This window comes from Corvus hawaiiensis, chromosome 3 (genome assembly GCF_020740725.1).
Source record: "Corvus hawaiiensis isolate bCorHaw1 chromosome 3, bCorHaw1.pri.cur, whole genome shotgun sequence".
Classification (NCBI taxonomy): domain Eukaryota; kingdom Metazoa; phylum Chordata; class Aves; order Passeriformes; family Corvidae; genus Corvus; species Corvus hawaiiensis.
The window spans coordinates 106,513,978-106,541,021 of NC_063215.1; the positions used below are offsets into that span (position 1 = coordinate 106,513,978).

Below are 27,044 nucleotides of genomic sequence, written 5' to 3' on the forward strand. Positions count from 1 at the left end.
CAGGTGGCCAAGAAGGCCAATGGCATCCCGTCCTGGGATATGCTTTAGTGGTGGCCTTGGCAGTGTTAGCGGGCTCAGGTTATTGGGGGAACTCTGTGAGCTTAAAGGTCTTTCCCAATGGAAACAGTTCTGTGCTTCTAAACCTCCATTCCTTGTTTTGAAGGATGCAGTCCCAAACAGACCTGCATTTGTGTTTTTAAGGAATTTAGCATCTACTTTTCCGTGCAAGTAAGAGGAATCAGGCTTGAAATGCTCTCAAAACACTTTTATTCCTTGATCTTAAGCTGTGTGTTTGAATTGAGGAGATTTTGTACAGAAAGGTTGGACCAGAAGATAAATGCAGGCAATTTAGCTGCAATGGCACTTGTTTCATCTGCTTTTCTGCTTCCTTTCCCCATGGGGGGCAGATTTGGGAGTATTTGTCTTGTGCTTTGAGTTCTGGCCCAGACTTGCTCATGGATGTGCTGTAAAATCTTATCTACCCCTTTCTACTGACAAAATCTTGCAGACTGGTGGGAATTGCTAGAGACAAGGCTTATAAAGCAGTCCCCAGTATGATTAGCCCAGTGTCCCTGCTTAAATCCAGGCCTGCTTGTATTAAAAAGGAGCAAACTCTTCTAACCACCCCGCCTTTTATTTGCAGCTCTTGGGGCAAGTCCTGCGTGCCATTCCAACTCTTTGTTATCAAATGTGCAAAGTGATGTTGCTGCTGTAGCAGCAGCCTGAGTTCAGTGGGAACAACTCCAAAGCACTGTCCTGGGTCCCACTGCAGTGGGCAAGGTCAGAGACTTGCCTCTGCTGCCATGGGCATCCTGCCATGGGGAGAGCAGCTGCTGGGGCTTCCCCCATTCTGCTGACAGCAGTCTGCCTCCAACATGTGGACTGTATGGCCATGATTTTGACAGCATGTGGAAAATGCATCATTTGAACATTTTTTCTGTTGCTCTAACATGACCTGACTCGAGCAGTTTGGTAGGCAGGACGCCCTGTGGGCAGGGCCATGGCAGGGATGGGTGGCTGTCACTCGCACTGGCAGCGTTATTTTTCCATGCAGGCTCCTGATGCTGCGGGGCAACGCACCAGCAGCTGTATCGGGCCCAGTGACCAGCAGCACATCGAGGAGACCCTCATCTGCACAGAGCCCATCACCCCTTTGCTCCCCCCATGGCGGCACAAGACAATTCCGCCCCAGGTGAAGGGCTGCAGCAGACTGGAGACTCCTTCAGCCAGGACTCGTTGCAATCTCCTTCCTGCAGCTGTGCCCGGAGGATGTTGGCCTACAGCGTCGGTGCCCATGCCCAGGAATGCTGCTCGGCTCAGGGAGGCGGAGTGTGTACAAAGGCTGCGCTCAAAGCGCTGATCGTGAGACCCCGGAGCCGCTGGCAAGTGCAGCAGCTCTTCTTCATTCCGTTCAAGTGAGAGCCCAGCCTTAGAGCCTGTCCCTGGGGACAGGGAAACGCTCTATGTATAGTTTTGAATTTTCAGGGACAGCCAAGATGAGAATTGTTTTGAGGCAGGTGATGTTAATGTTGGGTTTGGGTGTGTCTGCAGGAAAGAAAGCAGGAATAAACCCCTGCCACAAGGAAGGAGAACATTTGCATGGCCAATTTACACCCTACAGATACACTGATCATATCAGCCCACTGAATACTGGGAGCATCTAATGCAGGGGGCAAAGCTTCCTTTAATAGATGGGAAAGATGAGATTTGAACAAATAATTTTGCTGATGCAGACAAAGGGATCAGATCCACTGGTCCCTTGCCTCAGGGTTAGTTCTGCCAAATCCTGGCACGGCCCCTTTGGAATGATTCCTTAATTGCTGATATGCAGCTGGAATGCTGAATGCATCTGGGGAGAAGAATTGCTGAGTATGTAAGGTGGCATTTTTGCTGGATTAATTCTGGACTAGGAGTGAGCTATCTCATTAAAGCTTATCTTTCTCTCTTTTATTATTGACTGTAATGTTCTACAGGGGGCAAAAAATCCTGATTTCAGAAAGTTATTCCTTTTTTTTTACCGCTTGGCTGCCACATGATTTTATCATTGGTGGAGGCCTGTACAGAATGATTAGTTCTCTGAGTTTTAGGAGCTCTCTTGGAGAGCATTTCAGAATGACCTGCCCAGTGGTATTTCCATTAGGAAGATTTTCAATTGTTAGGATTAGCCAAGATCAGAAATATTTTGAGGCAGGTCATGTTTATGTTGCGTTTGGGTGTCTCTGCAGGAAGGAAAGCAGGGAATAAACCCCTGGAAAAATGAAGTAGAGCAAAAGTGGATTGTTTGGATAGGCCAATTTGTTCCCTACAGATATGGGCTGCTTGAATACTGGGGATATCTAATGGAAAGTGCAAAGCTTCTTCAACTTCTAACATGAGGTGCCATTGTTCATGTGCCAGCCCTTCGTTTGTTGTGAACAGAAAAAATCAAATCCAAAAAGTACAAAACCCAGCCCAGATGTGAGTGGGAGTTACAAAAATAAATGCCTTGAAAAGTAGCTTTGGAAAGTGCCTTTCCTCCTAGACAGTGTCAAACCCACAGGCCTGGCCTGCTGGGGCTTAGGGCTGGCTGCCCTTGGGAAGGGAAGGGGATGGTGTTGGGATGGGGGTTTTGCGGCCATGGAAACGAGAGAACCACGGGTGAGCGTGTCACAAAGGGGCAGCCCCGCGCTGAGGTTGTGAAGGTGGCGGGTGTCACAGACACGGCGGCAGGAGACGCGTCTGGCTCTGCCTCTCTGTGCCGACTGCTGGCGATTGGAGTCCCCCGACCTTGTTCTAAGGCTGGGTACCAAGCTCCCGTCGCTGTCTACGCCGAGAGCGTTCCCAAATTCAAACCCAGATACTTCTGCGAGGCAGAAGCACGGGTTCCAACATGGACTTCAGTGGAAAAGGAAAGACCGCTGAAGAAAAAGGTGAGGATAGAATGGAGATGAAAGGCCTCAGCCAAATGGAAAAAAATCCCAGCAGATTTCAGGGAAAACTGGTCGATGGTGGTCAGTGCTGGCTCTGTGTCAGAGTAGGTGGCTGACAGGTACAGATGATCCTGTTGGGATGCCCAAGGCATCACAACATTCTGTCCTTAGTTTACTCTGCTTTCTCCTTTTTCTGGGTAGCCAAGTCACTCATACTGCCAGCCAGGACAGGGACTGTGGCCACAGCAGACCACAAAGTGGACATGGTCATAAGATGCAAGGCCTGTTTCTACCTTTGCCATCAATGTCAGGTCTCACTAAAAATAAATTTCCCGTTCTTCCTCTGCTTGCTGATCAGCTCGAACCCTGAGGATGTTATAACGGTGCTATTAAAACACCAGCAAGGCCTGCCTGCTTGCTGAGAGGTCTTGCTGCTTTGCAGGAACAGCAGTCAGGACTGTGTGGGTCTGTACTTGGTAGGCACAGAAGCCCAGTCTCAAGAAGGAATGGGTTTTTTCCCCACTTATCATTGCAGCCTTCCACCTTGCCCTTCAGGCTTGGCAGGTCCATACTGTTAAGAAGAATTACAGCGATGCAAGTTTCATGAAAGATCAAAACAAAGCAAACTTCTCAATATTTAAAAAACCCCTTGAGTGCCTCACCCATTCGATGAGTAGATATCAAAGGCTGGAGTTCGACTAACTCACTTCTTCCCTTGTACCTGATCCACAGCTTCTTCAGTAGACAAAACCTCAAGGAAGAAGTGGATGGAGACCATGCCTAAGGAGGGCCCTGTGCGGCCTCCCCACCCTGGTGCCCTCCCGCCCCTGGCTGGCTGCAAGGATGCTGTGCAGACCCCCAGGCTTGGCAGTGCAGGTCTCCGCTCGCAGCCTGCTCAGGGGGCCTTGGCCCAGGAGCCCCGGCAGGGGCAGCTGAGCAGCGCTGCCCCCGGGGTCACTGCCAGGGAGCACAAGGTGAAGGCTGAGCATGGCTCAGCCTCACAAAGAGGTAAGGCGGGAGCTGGGCCGCTCTCTGGCGGGAGGAAGGCTCTTGTGCCAGCCTAGAGAGCCTGGGCACATTGCGAGGGAACAGTTCTGCCCTGCATGTGCCCCCTGCACTGAGCTGTGCTGCTCCCAGTGCCCCGTGGAGCTGTAGGGCTGCTCAGCTGTGGGGCCGGGAGAGGAGCAGGAGGGTGCGTGTGCAGCTGAGCCATTCCTGGAAAGCACAGGCCTCTGGGCTCCCTGCTGTCCCAGGGCAGCCCAGAGGCCAGGCTGTTCCTGTGCTGGCTCTGTGCAAGTGGGTCAGGGTGTCTCCCTGGTCTGCCTCAAGTGGCTGCTGGCAGGAGCATGTTTCCCTGTGCAGCTCTTTAGAAGTTTCCAGGGAATCTCTCACATGAAATATTGTAGCTTCAGAGGCTTTATGTTGGCATTGTGGCCTCTGTTATATTTTGTGTTTCCATTTTACAGGACTGACTGGCTACACTCTTGCCAAGAAGTTTACCGTGGCAACTCCCTCTATGCTCCTTCCCTCCAAGCAATTGCCTCCCATCCAGAAGAGCTCTCCTTCAAACGCAAAGAAAATAAGTAGCAGAGAGCAGGAGAATGGGAAAAATGGCACTAGCTACGACGAAGACGGTAGAGCAAACCAGGAGTTGAGTACAGAGGGAAAAGGATGGAAGGTAAGGAAATGAAGCTAGAGTCCTGTGTGAAAGGTTTTCAGTTTATGTGCTGTAGGCAGAGCTCGGAGACCTTTTGCTGTGGTGTGAGGCCAGGGAAGCAGCTGAGCAAAGGGAGAGCTCAGCAGGACACTGCACTTCAGGCTGTCTTTGCAGTGGGTGTGTTGTGCAGGCTTCATGTCCTCAGCGGGTATCAATAGCAGGGGAGGTCTTTGAATGGTTTCTGGCTCTCTTGTGGCTCCTGCTCTGTCTTATGGCTGAGAAAACACCAACAGGCAGTCAGAGCAGCTGAAGTTGGCCAATCTTGTGAACCAATCCTTCTACATTTAGTAAACTACAGGTATGTGTGAACCATCTCTGTGTCTTGGTGCTGTTCTCTGTCAGCTGTGTCCGGTTTGGACGGAGAAAGGTGTTTGCTGGAACAGGCAGTCCTGCAAAGTCAGTTCCAGGTTGTGTCAGCTTTTGAGTTGTACAGCCATGCCCTTGTGCCCAGTTGTCTCTGATGCTATTTCTAGACTTCATCAGCTTCTGGGCAGCTTTGTGCATTCTGGCATGGCTTTGTCCAGAGGGAAGGGATGGCAGGTGGCCATGGGGAGAGCAGCCCAGAGCCCACCCCCACGATTGCCTTTGCAGCAGGGCCAGGACCTGCAGTTGTTTTGGGTTTGCCGTGGGGTGCAGGAGGAGGCAGATGAACAACAGCTTTGGTAAACAGAATGTCCAACCCAAGGCTTGTGTACTTGATTCCAGCCTTGCTGAGAAAGGGCCCAGCGTATCCCTGAGAGGAACCGATCCGTCCGCTGAAGTTTGAACAGGGCCTGATTTGGCTCTTTAGCTGTGCCAGGGACAATGGGATGCTAAGGAAGGGTGTGCATCTGCCCCCGCTGCCTCCACCCCGCTTGCTGGACATGGCATGGGGGCCCTGGAGCAACTTGGGCAGGCAGAGGCCTTCCAGAGAGCAGCAGGGCAGGGAGCTCAGCAGAACTTCCTAAATGCCAGTGAGCCTGAGATGATGGATGTGTGGGAGCTGGAGAGCACCGAGCATGCCCAGAGCTCAGCAGCATCGGGGCTCAAAGGCTGCTGGGGAACTGTACGAGGGAAGGGAAGCAGCAGCAGAAATGAGGGGCTTGAGAAAAGCAGGTTTGGACATCCTGCAGGATGGCTTTGTGGGGACTTGGCTGGAGATCCGCACTGGCTGTTAGGTGCTATAGGGACAGGGAGAGAATAGGGATCCAAGGCCATTCCCATACAATCCAAAAGGCCAGTGGAGGCAGTGGCACTGCAGAACATCTTGGTGCCAAACATGTGGATACCATCTGGGAATGTAGCCACATTTCCAGAGAAGTGAGCACAGGGATAGCGGTGGCAAATGTGGGACATGATCTCTCCCTGACCACTTCCCTTTCCATTCCCTGTCCTAGACCAAGTTGCTCCATCAGTTTGACATCTCTGCCAGGTCTCAGCTAAGAGCATGGCTAAATGTCTTCAGGCATGAATGGGGGCAAGGCTGGATGCTTGATCTGAGGAGTACTGTGTTCTACTCTTTGCAGGCTTCCTTGCTGTGTTCCAGAGGTGGGGATATGAAGAAGGGATCATTGGGACCACCTTTGATCCCCCCAATACGCAAGGCAGTGAGTCCCCCTGTGAGCAGTGCGGCAGCGTCTGTCCCAAGCTCTCCGCAGCTGGATTTCCAGGAGTCCCAGGAGATGAGGTAAGCCAAGGTTTCTGCTGCTCCAGTGTGCTGTTCGCCTCGCTCTTCCCATCTCGTGAGGTTATTTTCCACAGTCATCTCTCCCTTGTATTTAGGCAAACCTCAGTGTATTCCCCATTTTGCCCATCTGTGGTGATCCAGCACAATGGCAAAGCCAACACCATATGCCCTAAGAGCAGAGGTGGTTGTGGGGAAGAGGAGGCAGGGCTTAAGAGCACCTCAGAACAGGTCCTCTGCTGGACTTGGCTACTGATTCCCTCTGTGGTGTTTGTGCTGTCATTTGGGAACTGTATTGCATGGATGTGGATACTGTGGTTCTTTGAATACTGTGATCCTTGCCTGTCAACTTCTGCAGCCATGAGGATATGTCAGGGCAAATATTGGCTACTGAGGAGGTGTCTGCAAATTCAGGTGCTGCTCCTGTAAATGTCAGGTGTGACTTCTCTGTGCCTGGGCCTCCACCGTGAAACCAGAGCCCAGATAAAACTTGGGGTACAGATGTATCATCTGATCGAAGTTTAGTATTTCGATCTGGGCTTACGATCAAAGAGGGCAAGGTGCTAGAGAAGAGTTATAGGACTGTACCTGATGCAAAGACATTGGCTTGGATATATGTGTGAGAAAATGTAGCTGTCAAGCTTATCCTAGTGACAAGGATAAAGCAGGAGTCCCAGAAGTATCATTCCAATTGAAAAGCGTCCATAGGGCTTTTAAAGTGCAATCGGAATATCCTTACCTAGCAGCTGAGTTGGAAAAGGCCTTTTTGTCCTTGAAAGAGCAAGGAGGTGTACTGTCATTCTCAGGAGAGAGCAGTGCTATGGCCCCATGTAGCCCGAGACTGTCACCAGTGTAAGGCATGAGCAGGCAAAGTCAAGCTTGGGCAGGAGAACAAAAGTAGCTGCCCTCCATACAGACTTGTGTCTCAGCTCAGCAGCTCTTGCTGCTTCACAGAGGCTGTAGGAGCCACTTGGCTGCAAAAGGAGAGAACTGGGCAGGTCTGATGCAAGTTGAAGAATGACTGCTGTGTTTCAGCCGGAGCTTGGCAAGCTCTGTGGGACTCCAGCACCTGAAAGCTTAAGGACAATTCCTCAGCTTTGCATCGTGTTGGGTTTATGTGTTGCATTTCCTCCTTCATCAGGGGGACCATGCTAAGAAGGTTTGCCTCCTTTGATGCTACACACATTCCATGCCCTTCTCTTTCTACTTCCTCATATATTCTTTTGTCCTCCCTTTTCTCAAGGCCAAGATCCAGCGGAAGAAGCAAAGAGAAGAACTCTGAACATGCAGGTAGGTACAGGGCATGTCTGTCCTAAAATGACCATTGGAATGCTGACCCAGGGGTGGCATTGTGACAGTTTGGTTGAAAACCATCCTGGTTTAAATGTCTTCAAATTCCTTTCAATTCCTTGATGGGCTCTCCCAGAGCCTGGTCACTGGGAGTGTGCTCCAGTGGTGCAGTGAAAATTACTCCAGGAGCTGCACTGGTACCTTGGGGCTTGGGAAATGCACCGCAGGAACAGAAAACATTCCTCTCCATCCTGCACATGCCTTTCATCTCCCTGCACCCTTTCTAAGGTCATAATTAGTAGAGAAAAAAAGACATTTAGCATGAAAGGAGAAATGTTCCCACTCCTTCCTCCTGCCTTTGAAGGAAGAAGGAGAACACCTTCCCTTGGGGCAGTTTCTGCGCTGAACCCTTTGAGATCTGAAGGAGATTCATGGACATTGCCTGGTTTTGCACTGGAAGAAATAGGGAAACCTCCTTAGACAGAAAGTCCTTGTGAATGTTCTAGTTAAGGGGAAGGAGACTTCCAAATGGATGCAGCCTATGCAGGATCAGAGTTTGTCATCCTCTGACAGCACAAGCCTAAAGCCACCTATGGCAGGTTCACGATGGCAAATCTCTTCCCCGACTCTCTCTGCCCGTGTCAGTATTGCAGGCTGAGGCTGGGGGAGGAGATGCCTTCTGCCTTGTCCCCCGTCCCTGCCTTGCCTGATCCCTGACAAGAAGAGTTGTGCCAGACCAAATGAGGTGTCTGGTGCATGTGTGTCAGTCCCTGCTTTCAAGTTCAAAGCCTCAATGCCAGGGTTGTTGTTCCTTTGCCATCTCTGGGCGTGGAATGATAGGAGAGATGAGATTTGAAGAAACAATTTTGCTGATGCAGAAAAAGGGATCAGATCCACTGGTCCCTTGCCTCAGGGTTAGTTCTGCCAAATCCTGGGCACGGCCCCTTTGGAATGATTCCTTAATTGCTGATATGCAGCTGGAATGCTGAATGCATCTGGGGAGAAGTATTGCTGAGTATGTAAGGTGGCATTTCTGGATTAATTTTGGAGTAGAAATGAGCTATCTCTTTTAATATTGACCTGGCCTTTCTACAGGGGGAAAAAAATCCAGATTTAAGACAGGTCTTCGTTTTATGATCTACCCCATGCCACTTCCATTGGGAAAATTTTGAATTGTCAGGATTAGCGAAGATCAGAAATGTTTTGAGGCAGGTCATGTTTGTGTTGGGTTTCAGTTTCTTTGCAGAGAAGAAAGCAGGCAATAAATCCCTGGAACCATGAATTAGAGCAAAAGTGGGATATTTGGATGACCCATTTGTTCCCTACAGATACAGGCTACTTGAGTATTGGGGACATCTCATGGGGAGTGCAAAGCTTCTGCAGCTTCTAACATGGGGTGCCATTGTTTGTGTCCCAGCACTGCCTTTGTTGTAAAGAGAAATAAAAACCACCAAGAAAACCCAACCGAGAACTGAGGGGGAGTTACAGAAACAAAGGCCTTGAAAACTTGCTTGGGAAAGCAATTACTTCCTAGGTGGAATTGTCAAATTCTAGAGACCCCTGTGGGTTGCCAACTGTTTGGAAGGAAAGGGATCCCCAAGTAGTGGATGAGCCATGAGCAGCACAGAAGCAAAGTAGTGGAATCTCTCTCTCCTGTCCTGCCAGCTCCATACAGTTCAGAGCAATTATAGTGATGCTAGTTTCATGAAAAATAAAAACAAAGTGATCTTCTCAATACTTAAAAATCCCCTTGAGTGCTTCACCCATGATTGTAAAGGTGGGAGTTCGACTAACTCACTTCTTCCCTTGTACCTGATCTACAGCTTCTTCAGTAGACAAAACCTCAAGGAAGAAGTGGATGGAGACCATGCCTAAGGAGGGCCCTGTGCGGCCTCCCCACCCTGGTGCCCTCCCGCCCCTGGCTGGCTGCAAGGATGCTGTGCAGACCCCCAGGCTTGGCAGTGCAGGTCTCCGCTCGCAGCCTGCTCAGGGGGCCTTGGCCCAGGAGCCCCGGCAGGGGCAGCTGAGCAGCGCTGCCCCCGGGGTCACTGCCAGGGAGCACAAGGTGAAGGCTGAGCATGGCTCAGCCTCACAAAGAGGTAAGGCGGGAGCTGGGCCGCTCTCTGGCGGGAGGAAGGCTCTTGTGCCAGCCTAGAGAGCCTGGGCACATTGCCAGGGAACAGTTCTGCCCTGCATGTGCCCCCTGCACTGAGCTGTGCTGCTCCCAGTGCCCCGTGGAGCTGTAGGGCTGCTCAGCTGTGGGGCCGGGAGAGGAGCAGGAGGGTGCGTGTGCAGCTGAGCCATTCCTGGAAAGCACAGGCCTCTGGGCTCCCTGCTGTCCCAGGGCAGCCCAGAGGCCAGGCTGTTCCTGTGCTGGCTCTGTGCAAGTGGGTCAGGGTGTCTCCCTGGTCTGCCTCAAGTGGCTGCTGGCAGGAGCATGTTTCCCTGTGCAGCTCTTTAGAAGTTTCCAGGGAATCTCTCACATGAAATATTGTAGCTTCAGAGGCTTTATGTTGGCATTGTGGCCTCTGTTATATTTTGTGTCTCCACTTTGCAGGTGTGACTAGGTTCATTTTTGCCAAGTCTTTCCGGCCATCTCCCTTTATGCCCCTTCCCTCCAAGCCATTGCCTCCCATCCAGAAGAGCTCTCCTTCTTCAAACGCAAAGAAAATAAGTAGCAGAGAGCAGGAGAATGGGAAAAATGGCACTAGCTACGACGAAGACAGTAGAGCAAACCAGGAGTTGAGTACAGAGGGAAAAGGATGGAAGGTAAGGAAATGAAGCTAGAGTCCTGTGTGGAAGGTTTTCAGTTTATGTGCTGTAGGCAGAGCTCGGAGACCTTTTGCTGTGGTGTGAGGCCAGGGAAGCAGCTGAGCAAAGGGAGAGCTCAGCAGGACACTGCACTTCAGGCTGTCTTTGCAGTGGGTGTGTAGTGCAGGCTTCATGTCCTCAGCGGGTATCAATAGCAGGGGAGGTCTTTGAATGGTTTCTGGCTCTCTTGTGGCTCCTGCTCTGTCTTATGGCTGAGAAAACACCAACAGGCAGTCAGAGCAGCTGAAGTTGGCCAATCTTGTGAACCAATCCTTCTACATTTAGTAAACTACGGGTATGTGTGAACCATCTCTGTGTCTTGGTGGTGTTTTCTGTCAGCTGTGTCCGGTTTGGACGGAGAAAGGTGTTTGCTGGAACAGGCAGTCCTGCAAAGTCAGTTCCAGGTTGTGTCAGCTTTTGAGTTGTACAGCCATGCCCTTGTGCCCAGTTGTCTCTGATGCTATTTCTAGACTTCATCAGCTTCTGGGCAGCTTTGTGCATTCTGGCATGGCTTTGTCCAGAGGGAAGGGATGGCAGGTGGCCATGGGGAGAGCAGCCCAGAGCCCACCCCCACGATTGCCTTTGCAGCAGGGCCAGGACCTGCAGTTGTTTTGGGTTTGCCGTGGGGTGCAGGAGGAGGCAGATGAACAACAGCTTTGGTAAACAGAATGTCCAACCCAAGGCTTGTGTACTTGATTCCAGCCTTGCTGAGAAAGGGCCCAGCGTATCCCTGAGAGGAACCGATCCTTCCACTGAAGTTTGAACAGGGCCTGATTTGGCTCTTTAGCTGTGCCAGGGACAATGGGATACTAAGGAAGGGTGTGCATCTGCCCCCGCTGCCTCCACCCTGCTTGCTGGACATGGCATGGGGGCCCTGGAGCAACTTGGGCAGGCAGAGGCCTTCCAGAGAGCAGCAGGGCAGGGAGCTCAGCAGAACTTCCTAAATGCCAGTGAGCCTGAGATGATGGATGTGTGGGAGCTGGAGAGCACCGAGCATGCCCAGAGCTCAGCAGCATCGGGGCTCAAAGGCTGCTGGGGAACTGTACGAGGGAAGGGAAGCAGCAGCAGAAATGAGGGGCTTGAGAAAAGCAGGTTTGGACATCCTGCAGGATGGCTTTGTGGGGACTTGGCTGGAGATCCGCACTGGCTTTTAGGTGCTTTAGGGACAGGGAGAGAATAGGGATCCAAGGCCATTCCCATACAATCCAGAAGGCCAGTGGAGGCAGTGGCACCGCAGAACATCTTGGTGCCAAACATGTGGATGCCATCTGGGAATGTAGCCACATTTCCAGAGAAGTGAGCACAGGGATAGCGGTGGCAAATGTGGGACATGATCTCTCCCTGACCACTTCCCTTTCCATTCCCTGTCCTAGACCAAGTTGCTCCATCAGTTTGACATCTCTGCCAGGTCCCAGCTAAGAGCATGGCTAAATGTCTTCAGGCATGAATGAGGGCAAGGCTGGATGCTTGATCTGAGGAGTACTGTGTTCTACTCTTTGCAGGCTTCCTTGCTGTGTTCCAGAGGTGGGGATATGAAGAAGGGATCATTGGGACCACCTTTGATCCCCCCAATACGCAAGGCAGTGAGTCCCCCTGTGAGCAGTGCGGCAGCGTCTGTCCCAAGCTCTCCGCAGCTGGATTTCCAGGAGTCCCAGGAGATGAGGTAAGCCAAGGTGTCTGCTGCTCCAGTGTGCTGTTCCCCTCACGCTTCCCATCTCATGAGGTTATTTTCCACAGTCATCTCTCCCTTGTATTTAGGCAAACCTCAGTGTATTCCCCATTTTGCCCATCTGTGGTGATCCAGCACAATGGCAAAGCCAACACCATATGCCCTAAGAGCAGAGGTGGTTGTGGGGAAGAGGAGGCAGGGCTTAAGAGCACCTCAGAACAGGTCCTCTGCTGGACTTGGCTACTGATTCCCTCTGTGGTGTTTGTGCTGTCATTTGGGAACTGTATTGCATGGATCTGGATACTGCGGTTCTTTGAATACTGTGATCCTTGCCTGTCAACTTCTGCAGCCATGAGGATATGTCAGGGCAAATATTGGCTACTGAGGAGGTGTCTGCAAATTCAGGTGCTGCTCCTGTAAATGTCAGGTGTGACTTCTCTGTGCCTGGGCCTCCACCGTGAAACCAGAGCCCAGATAAAACTTGGGGTACAGATGTATAATCTGATCGAAGTTTAGTATTTCGATCTGGGCTTAAGATCAAAGAGGGCAAGGTGCTAGAGAAGAGTTATAGGACTGTACCTGATGCAAAGATATTGGCTTGGATATATGTGTGAGAAAATGTAGCTGTCAAGCTTATCCTAGTGACAAGGATAAAGCAGGAGTCCCAGAAGTATCATTCCAATTGAAAAGTGTCCGTAGGGCTTTTAAAGTGCAATCGGAATATCCTTACCTAGCAGCTGAGTTGGAAAAGGCCTTTTTGTCCTTAAAAGAGCAAGGAGGTGTACTGTCATTCTCAGGAGAGAGCAGTGCTATGACGCCATGTAGCCCGAGACTGTCACCAGTGTAAGGCATGAGCAGGCAAAGTCAAGCTTGGGCAGGAGAACAAAAGTAGCTGCCCTCCATACAGACTTGTGTCTCAGCTCAGCAGCTCTTGCTGCTTCACAGAGGCTGTAGGAGCCACTTGGCTGCAAAAGGAGAGAACTGGGCAGGTCTGATGCAAGTTGAAGAATGACTGCTGTGTTTCAGCCGGAGCTTGGCAAGCTCTGTGGGACTCCAGCACCTGAAAGCTTAAGGACAATTCCTCAGCTTTGCATCGTGTTGGGTTTATGTGTTGCATTTCCTCCTTCATCAGGGGGACCATGCTAAGAAGGTTTGCCTCCTTTGATGCTACACACATTCCATGCCCTTCCCTTTCTACCTGCTCATATGTTCTTTTGTCCTCCCTTTTCTCAAGGCCAAGATCCAGCGGAAGAAGCAAAGAGATGAACTCTGAACATGCAAGTAGGTACAGGGCATGTCTGTCCTAAAATGACCATTGGAATGCTGACCCAGGGGTGGCATTGTGACAGTTTGGTTGAAAACCATCCTGGTTTAAGTGTCTTCAAATTCCTTTCAATTCCCTGATGGGCTCAGTGGATTCTCCCAGAGCCTGGTCACTGGGAGTGTGCTCCAGTGGTGCAGTGAAAATTACTCCAGGAGCTGCACTGGTACCTTGGGGCTCGGGAAATGCGCCACAGGAAAAGAAAACATTCCTCTCCATCCTGCACATGCCTTTCATCTCCCTGCACCCTTTCTAAGGTCATAATTAGTAGAGAAAAAAAGACATTTAGCATGAAAGGAGAAATGTTCCCACTCCTTCCTCCTGCCTTTGAAGGAAGAAGGAGAACACCTTCCCTTGGGGCAGTTTCTGCGCTGAGCCCTTTGAGATCTGAAGGAGATTCATGGACATTGCCTGGTTTTGCATGGGAAGAAATAGGGAAACCTCCTTAGACAGAAAGGCCTTGTGAATGTTCCAGTTAAGGGGAAGGAGACTTCCAAATGGATGCAGCCTATGCAGGATCAGAGTTTGTCATCCTCTGACAGCACAAGCCTAAAGCCACCTATGGCAGGTTCACGATGGCAAATCTCTTCCCCGACTCTCTCTGCCCGTGTCAGTATTGCAGGCTGAGGCTGGGGGAGGAGATGCCTTCTGCCTTGTCCCCCGTCCCTGCCTTGCCTGATCCCTGACAAGAAGAGTTGTGCCAGACCAAATGAGGTGTCTGGTGCATGTGTGTCAGCCCCTGCTTTCAAGTTCAAAGCCTCAATGCCAGGGTTGTTGTTCCTTTGCCATCTCTGGGCATGGAATGATAGGAGAGATGAGATTTGAAGAAACAATTTTGCTGATGCAGAAAAATGATTTATCATTGATGGAGGCCTGTACAGAATGATTAGTTCTCTGAGTTTCAAAAGCTCCATTGGAGAGCATTTCAGATTAACCTGCACCATGCCGTTTCCATTAAGAAAATTTTGAATTGTCAGGATTAGCGAAGATCAGAAATGTTTTGAGGCAGGTCATGTTTATGTTGGGTTTGGGTGTCTCTGCAGGAAGGAAAGCAGGGAATAAACTCCTGGAGCAACAAAGCAGAGAAAGCTGGGGCGTTTGCATGAACAATGTGTTCCCTACAAATATGGGCTGCTTGAATAGTGGGGACATGTAATGGGGATTGCAAATCTTCTTTTGCTTCTAACACGTGGTGCCATTGTTTGTGTCCCAGCACTGCCTTTGTTGTAAAGAGAAATAAAAACCACCAAGAAAACCCAACCAAGAACTGAGGGGGAGTTACAGAAACAAAGGCCTTGAAAACTGGCTTGGGAAAGCAATTAATTCCTAGGTGGAATTGTCAAATTCTAGAGACCCCTGTGGGTTGCCAACTGTTTGGAAGGAAAGGGATCCCCAAGTAGTGGATGAGCCATGAGCAGCACAGAAGCAAAGTAGTGGAATCTCTCTCTCCCTTCCTGCCAGCTCCATACAGTTCAGAGCAATTATAGTGATGCTAGTTTCATGAAAAATAAAAACAAAGTGATCTTCTCAATAATAAATAACCCCTCGAGTGCCTCACCCATTAGTTGTGGTGATTGTAAAGGTGGGAGTTCAACTAACTCACTTCTTCCCTTGTACCTGATCCACAGCTTCTTCAGTAGACAAAACCTCAAGGAAGAAGTGGATGGAGACCATGCCTAAGGAGGGCCCTGTGCGGCCTCCCCACCCTGGTGCCCTCCCGCCCCTGGCTCGCTGCAAGGATGCTGTGCAGACCCCCAGGCTTGGCAGTGCAGGTCTCCGCTCGCAGCCTGCTCAGGGGGCCTTGGCCCAGGAGCCCCGGCAGGGGCAGCTGAGCAGCGCTGCCCCCGGGGTCACTGCCAGGGAGGACAAGGTGAAGGCTGATCATGGCTCAGCCTCACAAAGAGGTAAGGCGGGAGCTGGGCCGCTCTCTGGCGGGAGGAAGGCTCTTGTGCCAGCCTAGAGAGCCTGGGCACATTGCCAGGGAACAGTTCTGCCCTGCATGTGCCCCCTGCACTGAGCTGTGCTGCTCCCAGTGCCCCGTGGAGCTGTAGGGCTGCTCAGCTGTGGGGCCGGGAGAGGAGCAGGAGGGTGCGTGTGCAGCTGAGCCATTCCTGGAAAGCACAGGCCTCTGGGCTCCCTGCTGTCCCAGGGCAGCCCAGAGGCCAGGCTGTTCCTGTGCTGGCTCTGTGCAAGTGGGTCAGGGTGTCTCCCTGGTCTGCCTCAAGTGGCTGCTGGCAGGAGCATGTTTCCCTGTGCAGCTCTTTAGAAGTTTCCAGGGAATCTCTCACATGAAATACTGTAGCTTCAGAGGCTTTATGTTGGCATTGTGGCCTCTGTTATATTTTGTGTCTCCACTTTGCACTTGGGACTGACTGCACTGGTCCCAAGGAGGTTACCCTGGAGTCAGTAGTTTCCCAGTCAACTTCTCAGATGCTCTTACCTTCCAAGGCCTTGCCCCCAATCCAGAATAGCCCTCCTTCCTCAAAGCCCATATCTAACTCTTTTTTATTATTAAGCTGACCATTTTGCAGGGCAAAAAATCCGGATTTAAGACATTGGTTTTCTGCTACTTTGCTGCCACGTGTTTTAATCCTCTGTGAAGCCATGTAAAGAGTGATTCATCCTCTGAGTTTTAACGGCTCTGTTGAAGAATATTTCAAAACGAGCTACATTGTTCCACTTCCATTAGGAAAATCAGCCTTTGGTCAGACTGGCCTGAAAGTGGCCCAATCTCACACAGTTTAGAATGAAAATCCTCGGGGAAAGCAAATTATCCAATTTCAAGAACACAATTCACGTTTTGCTAACACTCCTGCAATCCTAAGCTTTTCTTTTCATGTCCTCTAAAATATTGCCACAAAGAGAAGAAAATATTGATCTAAATGCTTACGGGTATTAGAACCCGGGAGTTCTTTTAGGAACCAGGGAGAAGATGTTTACTAAAATCAGCATGAATTAGGACAGATAAGAATCTCTGTCAAGAGCAAGCTCCGTCTCTGCCCTTCTCTATCAAATGCAGCAGCTCTCCAGCATCCAGGGCTGAGGCCTCCATCATGCAGGAGGTTTCATTCTGCTGGCCACAGAGCAATGCCATGTCTGCTGCCAGTGCACTGTGGCAGTAGCCCATCCATTGGGAGAGGTTCTAGGCATATGTAGCTTGCTGCTCTCAGACACAATCTCTGGGTCTTATCAGAGCTCTGCAATCTGGAAGCTGTCTTGCCTGTTGCCCAGCAAGGCGCTGTTGGGGGCTTGAAGTGTGCCAGAGATTTACAGGAACCTTTGCTTCCATTAACAGGCCTCCCAGTGAGCCAGGCCAAGGAGACGGATCACCCCACCAGTGCTGGCCTTACGAGTGCCGAAGCCCTGAAGGATGGCTTTGGAAAGGTGAGGGATAAGGACAGGGATGAGCAGACTTCCTTTCCAGTGACTGTTTAGTGCTAGGCCCAAACTGTCCCTGAAAATCATAATCTTCCACTCTTGGGGGGTGGGGATTCTCTTGGGAATATATTTGACAGCTACAGAGCAATTGCTTGGCTATTTCCAGTGGTGGCAAGGTCACTGGTTTGGAGATGGTGCTAAGGTCATGCCAGAAGCATTCTTTATGTGCAAAGGCCCTTGTAGAGAAGTTCTGAATGGCAGAGCAAGCTACACATCAGTGAATGTGGGCAAAGTGCATCCTGGGAAGCACAGAAGCAAGGATTCTCATGCTGAGTGTAAGCAAGGGTGCAAAATAAAATGGGAGAGTTTGATTTTTCCTGGTTACCTTTCTTGCTGTATCTCACAGCCCTCTCATTCTCAATTTTTCCATGCATTACCATCAATGTTTCTGCAACTTGTTTTCACGTGACTCCTCTTTTTGGCCTCACGGTCTCCGAGAGCAGCTGAGTCCTTCAGTAGCCAGAAGTGAGAAACAGCTGCAATTCCTGGCCATGAGTGTTAAGCAACAGCTACTGACCCCTCCTTGCTGCGTATTGCACATGGTTTTTATTCTCCTGCCATGGCCTGTAGGAAGGGAACTGCCTGCTCACTGATCACGTAGGCTCTTCATCTGTCTTGGAGCACTCCTGTGATTTTCTTGCTTCAAGCAGGGCCTCCTGACACAGGCTGAGAAACAGTACCTTGGAGCAGTGGGAGGTTATGGCAATAAAGTGTTCCACCTCACTGTGTGTAATTGCCAAGGTGAGGACAGGAGACATTCTTCAGAAACCATTGGAATGTACATGGAGCTGCATCAAGGACTGTGGAAATCTATGGACTCTGTGCTCCTGATGAGATGTTGTGTCTGGTTTGTGTGTCTCTGCTTACAGTCTGTGATGCATTCCCATTGCATGTAGGTCCGTGCTGCATTGGGCAAGTTGGCTCAAAGGAACTTAGAGCGGATGCCAATGGAGCTTTTGGAGAAAGAGATCAAGACAGAGAGAGAAAAGGAAACGTCCTTGCAGCTGCCTCCACAGAGAGTTGACCCCGGGGATGCAGCTGCGGCAAGTAAGTGGTTGCTACACCTGTGGTCCTTTCTGATCACTTGCTTGCCCTCTGCACAGTGTTGCCCTCAGACTGGGGGGCTGTTACATTTGCATCTGAGTGGGAGTTTGCATAGGATGTGTTTCCGGTCCCCAAAGAAAAATGGAGAGGCATGAAGTGTCTTGCCCATGGCCTCACTGAGTCCGTAACAGAATATCAGCTTCCCACCTTCCCCTCTGAAGTCCTTCAGAGTGTAAAATTCTGTCTTGCAAAGTACACTGGGGCTTCAGACTCTCTCCTGGATAGCAGCCTCCAGGAAAAGTGGGTCCAAAAGAATGCTTTTCAACCAAGGTGCAACCTGGAAGAAACAAAATTCAACTCCTTCTAATGAAAACCCCAGAGACCCTTCTCCCACCACTCCCTGCTGAGGAGCTGGTGCTGTAGAGCTGTGCTGAAGCCCCGAGCCAGTGCTTCTGTTGTAGCCCCAGGAGCAAGCAGCGTTGCCGACTGAATCCGGGCTGAGGGGCTCTGACTGCAGTGCTGTGTGCGCTGCCCCAGGGCAGCAGCAGGGACCTCAGGAGGCAGCACTCAGCCCGAGGGCATCACGCAAGGTTATCTGTGCTTTCTTTTGGTAACTTCCCCAGCCAGCCTCTGAAACAGGAAAACAAAAGCAAAGCAATACTGGGGTTTCCTTGTTTCTTCGGGGAAGCATCACTGCAATTTGGTTCTAAACCAGAAGAGGGTAGATTTTGATTAGATATTAGGAAGAATTTCTTTATAATGAAGGGGATGAAACACTGGAAGAGTTTGCCCTGAGAAGCTGTTGTTGATCGATCCTTGAAGGTGTTCAAGGCCATGTTAGATGGGGCCCTGAGGAAGCTGCTCGTGCTGAAGATGTCCCTGCTCATGGGGGCTGGACTAGATGGTGGTTAAAGGTGCCTTCCCACATAAACTCTTCTAGGATTCTGTGATCACTTTCCCATGGTGCTGTGCCACTGTTATACTTGAAGTTCTTTGGGATAACAAAGAGATGTTACCCAGCTCCAGCAAGTTTTCTGGGCCTTTCCATTGCCACCCTCCACTTCCAAGCTCCTCTTTGGTCCCTGCAGGCTTTAGCCTACCGCCTGTCAATGGCACAGCTTCCAGTGTGCAGAGGAAACACCCTGGTAGTGCCTTGAAGAAGAAGGTCTTGAGGAAGCAGGACAACGTGCCCTTACTGTCCAAGAAGCCCATCATCCATGGAGACGGCAGCTTCCCACGCAACTCCTCAGGTAAGCCTGCTCCACAGCAGCTTTTTCCTGCACCGGTTTTCCTTGCACAAGGAGCACAAACTGCCTCCTGATTCAGCCACCACAGCTGGGATCTTGGGTTCATAGCCTGTGCTGAGAATGAACAGCAAATCTACTCTTGAGTTACTCCAGCTCGGCAGTACTGGAGCAGTTGGTTCTTATTGATCCATTGGAAAGCTGAGCTGCATAAAGTAGTGGTAAAGACCTAAGCTCTGGCTTTTGCCCATCCTGATAGAGCAAACTACAGCACTGGTGCCAGGAGGCAGCTGTAACTGCAGGGATGAGCTCGGGGCAGTCTGGCAGGGTGTGCTCACTGTGCACCTACGAGTACCACCACGATCAATTGTCCACTCTCCATCTTGGCCCTCTGCCTGTGCTGCTGTCCGCCTCTGCAGCCAGCTTTCCTGCTCTCCCAGCAAGGGTTGTCTCTGCATGGCAGTCAGCCACTTGGTGCAGCCGTGCTGCTGCTCCCAGAAGTGCCCAATGGCTTCTCGCCGCTGCCATCCCACGGCCTGCAATGCCAAGAGGGAACAAGCAGCGCCTCCTGTGTCACCCCACCCAAATACAGCGGCCTGTGTAGCAGGTGACAGCCAGGAGGGGCTGCCTGGTGCTCCCAGGCTGTTTGCTGCCCGCAGTGAATACACAGCACATAGTCCCTAGTGGCTCTTGCCTCTCCTGTGAGGGCAGCCTGCCTGTGCTATGATCCTGAGTAGGGTGAGAGAAGAAGAAGGGAGCTAGGAATGATACTTTGAGTGCTCTTTTCTAGTGATGCTACTTCCATGCTCACAATTGACCAGAACTAGCCTGACGTGGCTCCCCATTCCTATTGAATATAGATGTGTACATCCACATCCTTCTGCAGTGACACCACTGATGGCAGTGACAGGGGTACACCAGTGACAGCCAGATTAGCTCCCATCTGAATATTTTTGATGTTACACTTCCTCCATACTGTGTGAGAACATGCAGGGTAGCACAAAACTTCTACAGATTCTAGAGCAGTTCATCTAGATTCTGTGCAATATTTAAACTCCATCATTTGAGACAGCTCAGATGTTTCCTTGTACACATTAGAAAACGACCTGTTGAGTGCATGACATGAAGTTGATGATCCAGAGTCCTTTGGATGACAAGTGGGTTTCTTAAGAAATGCATTTATCATCTGAATTTTCTCATACCTTGTAAACTGACTATCAAGAGATTGTGTCTGCCAACAATTTGCATCTGTATTTACGTATTCTTATCATCAATTTGCATTTGGAAGGCTTTTTTATCAACCATCTGGGCTAGAGATTCCATTTTTCCACAAGAGAAAGCTTAGGCTTGCACAGTGTGCACACAAGTCCATTTGAGGACAAACAAATTTCACCTCAGCATCTTTCAAATACAGCCAGTGTGTACTTTATTGAAATAGTAAAGATTCATGATGCTTGGAAAGAACAAAATCCATGAACTACTCCCTTCCCAAGAGCAGGCTGAAATGTAAGTGCACTCAGCTGCCCTCTGTCTAGAATATTTGAAGCCAATGGGAACAGAGGCGCTGTGAGGTGTGAAGGGTCAGGTATCGCTGTTCCCTGGTAGCTGCTCTGAGGGGATTCAGCCGGGCCCAGCAGGACTCGCTTGTTCAGGCTCGGCTTGGTGCTGTCACGAGGCAGCTGCAGGTCTTTCCTCAGGGAGTTGCAGAGTGCCTCTGTCCTCAGGGCTCGGGGAAATCAGGGCGCTGAGACAGGAGAGGCAGCTGAGGGGTCCCTCGTGGGGAGCAAGTCCTGCTGGTGGGCACTGTCTCACAGGGAGTGGGAGCTCTGCGGCCTCAGGAACGTGCCGCTGGCTGTGGTACCTGTGGCACTTGGGAGCTGGCGCTGTGTGGGCAATTGTCAGGTTGAGCCAAGGAGCTGTGCCCAGCTGGGGGGGCTGGGAGAAAGCAAGGAGCCAGAGAGCAGGGAATTCTCTGAGCCAGTGCCAGTTTGTACCTCATGGAAGCCTGGCTGGGAGATGGGGCTGCAGGCCGCTCCATGGCGGGGTGCCTTGCCCGGGGCTGCAGCGCTCATGGCTGACCCTCTCCTTACAGTGACCCCGCAGACGGCCACTGGTGCCGAGCGCCGAGAGGAGCCGCTCCGTGGGAAGGGGCAGAAGGACGGAGCCTCTTTGGAGCCACAGCAGTCCTTGCTCGAGGCACTCTCCTTGCTCAGCAGCGATGACTGGTAAGAAAGGCCCCGTTCACTCTGTCTCCCTCTTAGCGTTAAGGTAGGTTAGGAGAGCATCTTGCTAGTGCCTCTGAGCCCCAGCAGCCCAGAGGGCCGAGGGGCACCAGTGAAACCACTCCAGAGCAGAGAGAGGATAAAGATTTGAGAGCAGCCTTTTCTTGGCCTTGGTCTGCAGCAGTGCTCCAGCTGCAGCAGGTCCGTGCTGTTTCCTCGCTTTGCCTGCTGCTCTGTGGGGCTGCAAAGGAAATCTTGAGGGAAGAGAGAAAGCTGTGGGACAAGATGATTTGCTGGCTGAAGCCAGAAGCAGGATGGCAGCAGTTTGGAGTGTAGAGATTTGGGTGCCTCGGGGCCCAGTGGGACTGAGTAAGATTTGTCTCTGGCCCCACTGCTGGCAGCAGATGCAGGAGTCAGGGTCTGCCTGTGACCTTCCGCATGTGAGTCCCAGGAGCAGCTACAGGGAGTTCTTCTTTCTGAGAAATGCACTGAGTTGTGCTATAGAGTCACTCAGCCTGTCATTAGTCCTGAGGGGCTCATGGCAGAAGAGAAGGAAAAAGAAATAAAATCCTCTAGGAATCTTGCACTTTTGCAAGTCAACTGTTTCCTTCTCACTGCTTCATATGGGCCTGAGATGTTTTGTCAATACTCACAATGTGTCCCAAACTTAGACACTGACAGAAGGAGGCCTGTAGAGGCCCAGAGGTGATAACCCCACAAATGTTAGGTGATATTGGTTGTCTTTTTGATGTCTGGGTTATCATCTACTCACTGCTTCATTCACCCTGGGATAAGGACTCCATTCACCCTGGGATAAGCATGAAAAATCTGCTGCAATGCATCTCCTTGTGCAGTCGCCTTTGCTCTGCCCTGTCTCTTCTGCTTTCTCTTCCCCATTTCTGTTTGGTGCCCTGTGAGGTGCAGAGAGCTTCTGCAGCTGTGGGGGGGGGGTCCGGGTGACACTCAGGGATGCCCGTGGCATCAGCTGCCAGCCCTGCGCTGCAGCCCCGATGCATCACGCGCCTTCCTGTAGCTCAGGTCCTGCCCAAAGCAAGTGCTGAGAGAGGGAGTTGTTTGCACCTTGTAAATAACATGTTGCTGCTGTTTTAGGTAGGGGCTTTTGGGAAAAGCTAGACTTTCAGCTGTTCTTGCCCGGGTGTGGAATCTTCTGGGGCATCCTGCTGCTTTCCTGGAGAATGTGTGAGGTGGAGTGGAGTGGGTGACAGACAGGCCTAGATTGCAGAGTGGAAACTCAGCTACAGAGTGCCAGTGCAGACTCTCACTGCTGAACTGCCTGCTGGAGCTGGCAAAGAAGGAAAATGCCCCAGACACAGCCCAGTGGGACTGTGTCTCAGGGACAGGTACAGGGAGGTGACAAGAAACAGCAGCATAGCACGGTCTCACAGCCTCCAGGAAGCACTGACATAGGGACTTCATGTGCCAGAGACTTCAGAAAGGCTGTCTTGTTAAACGGCCACAAATGAAGACTCTGAAAGCCCTCTATTTGCCTCTTGGATTTGTGTATGCTTTTGACAGCCACAGCAACCTGTGGCAGCAAGTTCCACGATTTCATCACGTACTGTTTGAAAAGCACCTCCCTTTATTTGACTGAGCCGCCAGCCTGGTAAATTCAGAGGGTGCTGCCTAGTTCTTGGGTGGAGAGAAAGTCACTCTTTTTGGTACTTGCCTTTCAGGGAGCTGAAGGAGAAGGGACTCTTCAGCATCAAACACCTGGCTGAGTCCCACTCAGAAGTCCTTCTTTGTAGACTTCGTGAGGTTTGCTTGGTACTTACCAACGAGGTAAGAACATTGTTCTGAATCGTCCTCCGTGCTTCTTACACGGTGTGTAGAGTAGATATGTGCTTGTTCATCTCCCTGTGTGCTCAGGAACTGCCTTCATTTCTGTTTCTAGACCTTATCTTTCTCATGTCTGTCAGCTCTCTATAGGATCTGTGTGCACATGTAGCTCTATTTACTGGTAGGTCGGGCATCTGACACTCTCCTCTTGGAGCGAGCTGCCATTACAATGCAACGTGCAAATGCAGAAGCGGAGACACTAATTATGTTATTTGCTGCAGTCCAAATCTCTGCCCAAGCTGTAATTCAACACTGCCAATTAGTCTGTAGACTTGAGCCTGTGTTTTCTGTTTCCTGGCTGAGGGCTTCAACTGCTGCTGTTACTTTTTCAAACAGGAGCAAATGACTCTTTTGTCTTTATGATTTGTGCCTTTATGGCTTGAGAGCAGCCCTTGCTTTAATTTGTTTCTTTGTTTTTTGAATAAAAGGGCCTAAAACCAAAGCAGTGGACATTCCAGAAGAATTAAGTAGAACACTTTAAGTGAAATAATATGTTTTAGGCCTGCAGGAAGCAGGCCTGAGGCCTAGCACAAGTAGGTGCCAGAGTTAAGTGCCTTTCTGTGCTTGTGCTCTTCTGCTCTGCCTGTGCTTTTGTGTTCCCCTGGACACAGCGGGAAGTGTTGTCATTTCCTGGGACTTTTGTCTAAGGCAACTGGTTTTCTTTTCAAGGTGATTCTTATGTTTCCCCGCATGACTTCCCCAGGTGACCAACCTTCGCTCAAAGGTGTCTTACTCTGCAATCGTCACTCTTGGAGAGCTCTTTGTGACCTTGCAGAAGGACATGGACTCGGAGGTGGATGAGGTTGCTCGGGTCCTTCTCCAGATGGTGTGGAACTCCCCAGAGTTTGTTCAGAAAGCAGCCAGTCACACCCTGGGAGTCATGGTGGAGCATGTGACTCCTGCACGAGCAATGACTGCTCTCATGGACAGTGGAGTCCAGTAGGTTCTTCTTCTCTTAGTGATATTCTTCACCTTCTATTGTGTGTGGGGGGGGAGAAGGGCTGAGAGAGAGAATGGGAACGGTGGGAGGGAAGGGTCCTGTATCCTGCATCTTCTGTGAACTCAGTGACTTGATTCTCCAATCAACCTCACTTCTTTCCTCTTGTCACCTATTTCTGCCCTCATGCAGCCCTTTAGTTGACAGAATCACAGAGCTGTAGAATATGCTGAGTTGGAAGGGGCCCATCAGGCTCATCGAGTCCAGCTTCTGGCCTTGCACAGAACAAACACGCCAAGGGTCACACCATGTGCCTGAGAGCATTGTCCAAAGGCTTCCTGAACTCTCTCAGGCTTGGTGCTGTGACCAGTGCCCTGGGGAGCCTGTTCCAGTGCCCAGCCACCCTCTGGGTGAAAAACTTTTTCCTGATATCCAAGCTCAACCTCCCCTGACTCAGCTTGCTGCTGCTTCCTGGAGTTCTCCCAGTCTGTCCGAGTTGCCTAGATGTGGTGAATGGTGGGCAAGTGAAAGTGCCTGCAAAGGCTAAGGATAGAGCCCTGTGGTTTTGTGGGAAGAGGGACAATTGCAACTGCAGCTGTGAGCGCTCTTTGATATTTCACAGCCCTAACCACAGAGGCCTTGGGAAAAACCATGCATCCTCATTATGCCATTCACTTGAGAAGTAAGGAGGGTTCTTGCTGGGGCATGGAGCACATGGGGGAGAACGTGCTGGGTGTGGCACAGCCTGCACAGCAGGTGCAGCTCCTGCCAAGAGGAGTCTTGTAGGACTGTCCTGGCCTTAGAGCCCCACTTGCTATTCAAACTGATGTCTCATGTTAGCCTTGAGATGATGAATCACTGTACAGGCACCTTCACAGGCCGACTGCCATGGGACAGCTGAAGCAGGTGCTGCCTTAAGTGTTGGTGCTGGGCCTGATAGTCCCCAAGAGACACTGTCTAGAACAGGACAAGCTGGCTAAACTGACTGCCACCCTTTCCTCAGCTTTGGAAAAGGGGGAAACGTTCAGATGTATCTCTTGCCAAGCCTCACAGAAGAAACTGGCTGCATTGCAGAATATTCTGCAACTTCATGTCCCACAGCGTGTTTTCCCTGCATTTGTTTCTTTCCCAAGGTCTGCAGATTTGGGGGTAAATGGGTGCAAATATCCTCAATCCTGCTGCGGCTGTCTGTGTAGTGGCTGGCCCCTGATGGGTCAGCCTGGGTTGTCTTTAATTTCCCTCTTTCTCAGAGTGAATTTGGGGAAAGACATTGAGTATCAGATAGTGCAGGGAGACTGAATTCCTCACTCTTGCTTGCAGGCAGTCCTTCTGTAGAGTGCTAACTTTGTGTTTCTCTGCGGACAGAACCTTCTACAGGTGTCCCAAGTGTCAGGGAGAACCCAGGCCTCCTTCCCCCAGCAATGACAGGGAGCATGCTCTGGCCAAGGCCTGCGCTGTGTCCCTCTGCTCCCTGTGCCCCAGTGTCCGCTCTCTTCTTCCCAGGAGCCGCCACGTCCAGGTGCGGAAGTGCGCGGCCCAACTCCTCCTGTCCTTGATGGAGAAAACTGGAGTCACGAAGCTCGCAGGAACGCCCAGGGCTGAGAGGCTGGCGCACGCGGCAGGGACGCTTGCTCAGGACTGTCACGAGGACACAAGGTAATGATCTTCATTTCACCTCCTAAAACAGGAAAACTGTTGGGTGTCTGGCTGTAAAGGGCAAAACCACAAAAGAGTGGAAGCTAAAGGAAATATTAAGTTCCCTCACTGTGTGGATGAGGTTCACAGAGTCACGGAATACGCTGAGTTGGAAGGGACCCATCAGTGTCATCGAGTCCAGCTCCTGCCTGTGTGCAGGGCCCCCCAAGAGTCACTCCATGTGCCCGAGAGCATTGTCCAAAGGCTTCTTGAGCTCTGTCAGGCTTGGTGCTGTGACCACTGCCCTGGCTTGTCTGGGGAAATGACTGTGCTGGGGAACCTGAGGTTGTCCCGCAAGAGGGAGCATTGCCAACTTCCTGGGACTTGAATGATTCTTTCCTGAGATCAAAAGAGCCATCAGATGAGCCAGTCAAACAGTTTTGCTTGGCCTTAGGTGCACAAGACAAAGCCAAAATGTTGTCTAATGTTCATCACTGAAGGATCGCATACATCTATTTCTCATTAACTTAAGACTTTCCTAGAAATATTCCAGGGGTCTTTAGCCAATGTATTCAGTCTTTCTAAACCTCTTCTGCAGATTTCTATAATGCTCTTATCTGTGGCTGAATGACCTCCAAATTGCTTCCTGAAGAAAACTGTGGTTTCCTAGTGGCAAAATCAACCCAAACCACCCAAATCCCCTCACTTTGAGGATTCAATTCCCATTAATAGCTGCCAAGAACGCATGAGCAACTAGCTGTCCCTGTGCATACATATGGTATAGAATAATCAAAAGCAAGCATGAGGCATTTGGTCCTGGCTTCCCTGCCAGTTAAAGAAAGGCAAATTACTGTGCAATGGCAGCAAGACACTGCTAATAAGCTCTGACTCAAAGCAGAGGTGTTTTGCTTGTTCCCTGGGATCCTTCGATGCCACAGAAGCGCACCCACAGTTTCAGAGTGAGATTGTATTTTTCTGTTGCCCCACGTTCTCCTCTTGCCTCTTGTGTTCAGCTGACAGCACTGTGCAGTGACAAGTGGAGGTAAACCTCTCTCTTTGCTGAGTAGGTAATGCCTTCTCATGCAGGTATGGCAGCTGCTGAGTTTAAGGTATCAGCTTATTCTGTTAATGCTCCTCCTTTGTTTGTTCACCTTCTATTCTTTCTTTCTTTCTTTCTTTCTTTCTTTCTTTCTTGTTTTAGGCATTATGGACAGGAGATGGTGAAAATGATGCTGAATCACCAAAAATTTAAAAGGCTTTTGGAACAATCTCTTTCCACCCGTGACC

At 50.7% G+C, this 27,044-nt stretch overlaps 3 long non-coding RNA genes across 4 annotated transcripts; all 3 read left to right on the forward strand.

The window, feature by feature from the left end:
- Positions 1-9,646: 9,646 nt before the first annotated feature.
- LOC125324098 lies at positions 9,647-17,823 on the forward strand. Of its 2 annotated transcripts, none has more exons than XR_007202805.1 (3): positions 9,647-9,678; positions 16,676-16,764; positions 17,715-17,823. It is a non-coding gene; the product is annotated as an uncharacterized LOC125324098 (long non-coding RNA). The 2 variants fall into 2 exon arrangements; XR_007202806.1 differs by lacking the exon at positions 9,647-9,678 and adding an exon at positions 15,263-15,284.
- A 14-nt stretch (positions 17,824-17,837) lies between these two features.
- LOC125324100 lies at positions 17,838-23,107 on the forward strand. Its single transcript, XR_007202807.1, has 4 exons — positions 17,838-17,865; positions 18,951-19,112; positions 21,199-21,331; positions 23,023-23,107. It is a non-coding gene; the product is annotated as an uncharacterized LOC125324100 (long non-coding RNA).
- Positions 23,108-24,082: 975 nt separating this feature from the next.
- Positions 24,083-26,999, forward strand: LOC125322508. Its single transcript, XR_007202037.1, has 3 exons — positions 24,083-24,124; positions 25,626-25,778; positions 26,959-26,999. It is a non-coding gene; the product is annotated as an uncharacterized LOC125322508 (long non-coding RNA).
- The last annotated feature ends 45 nt before the right edge of the window (positions 27,000-27,044 follow it).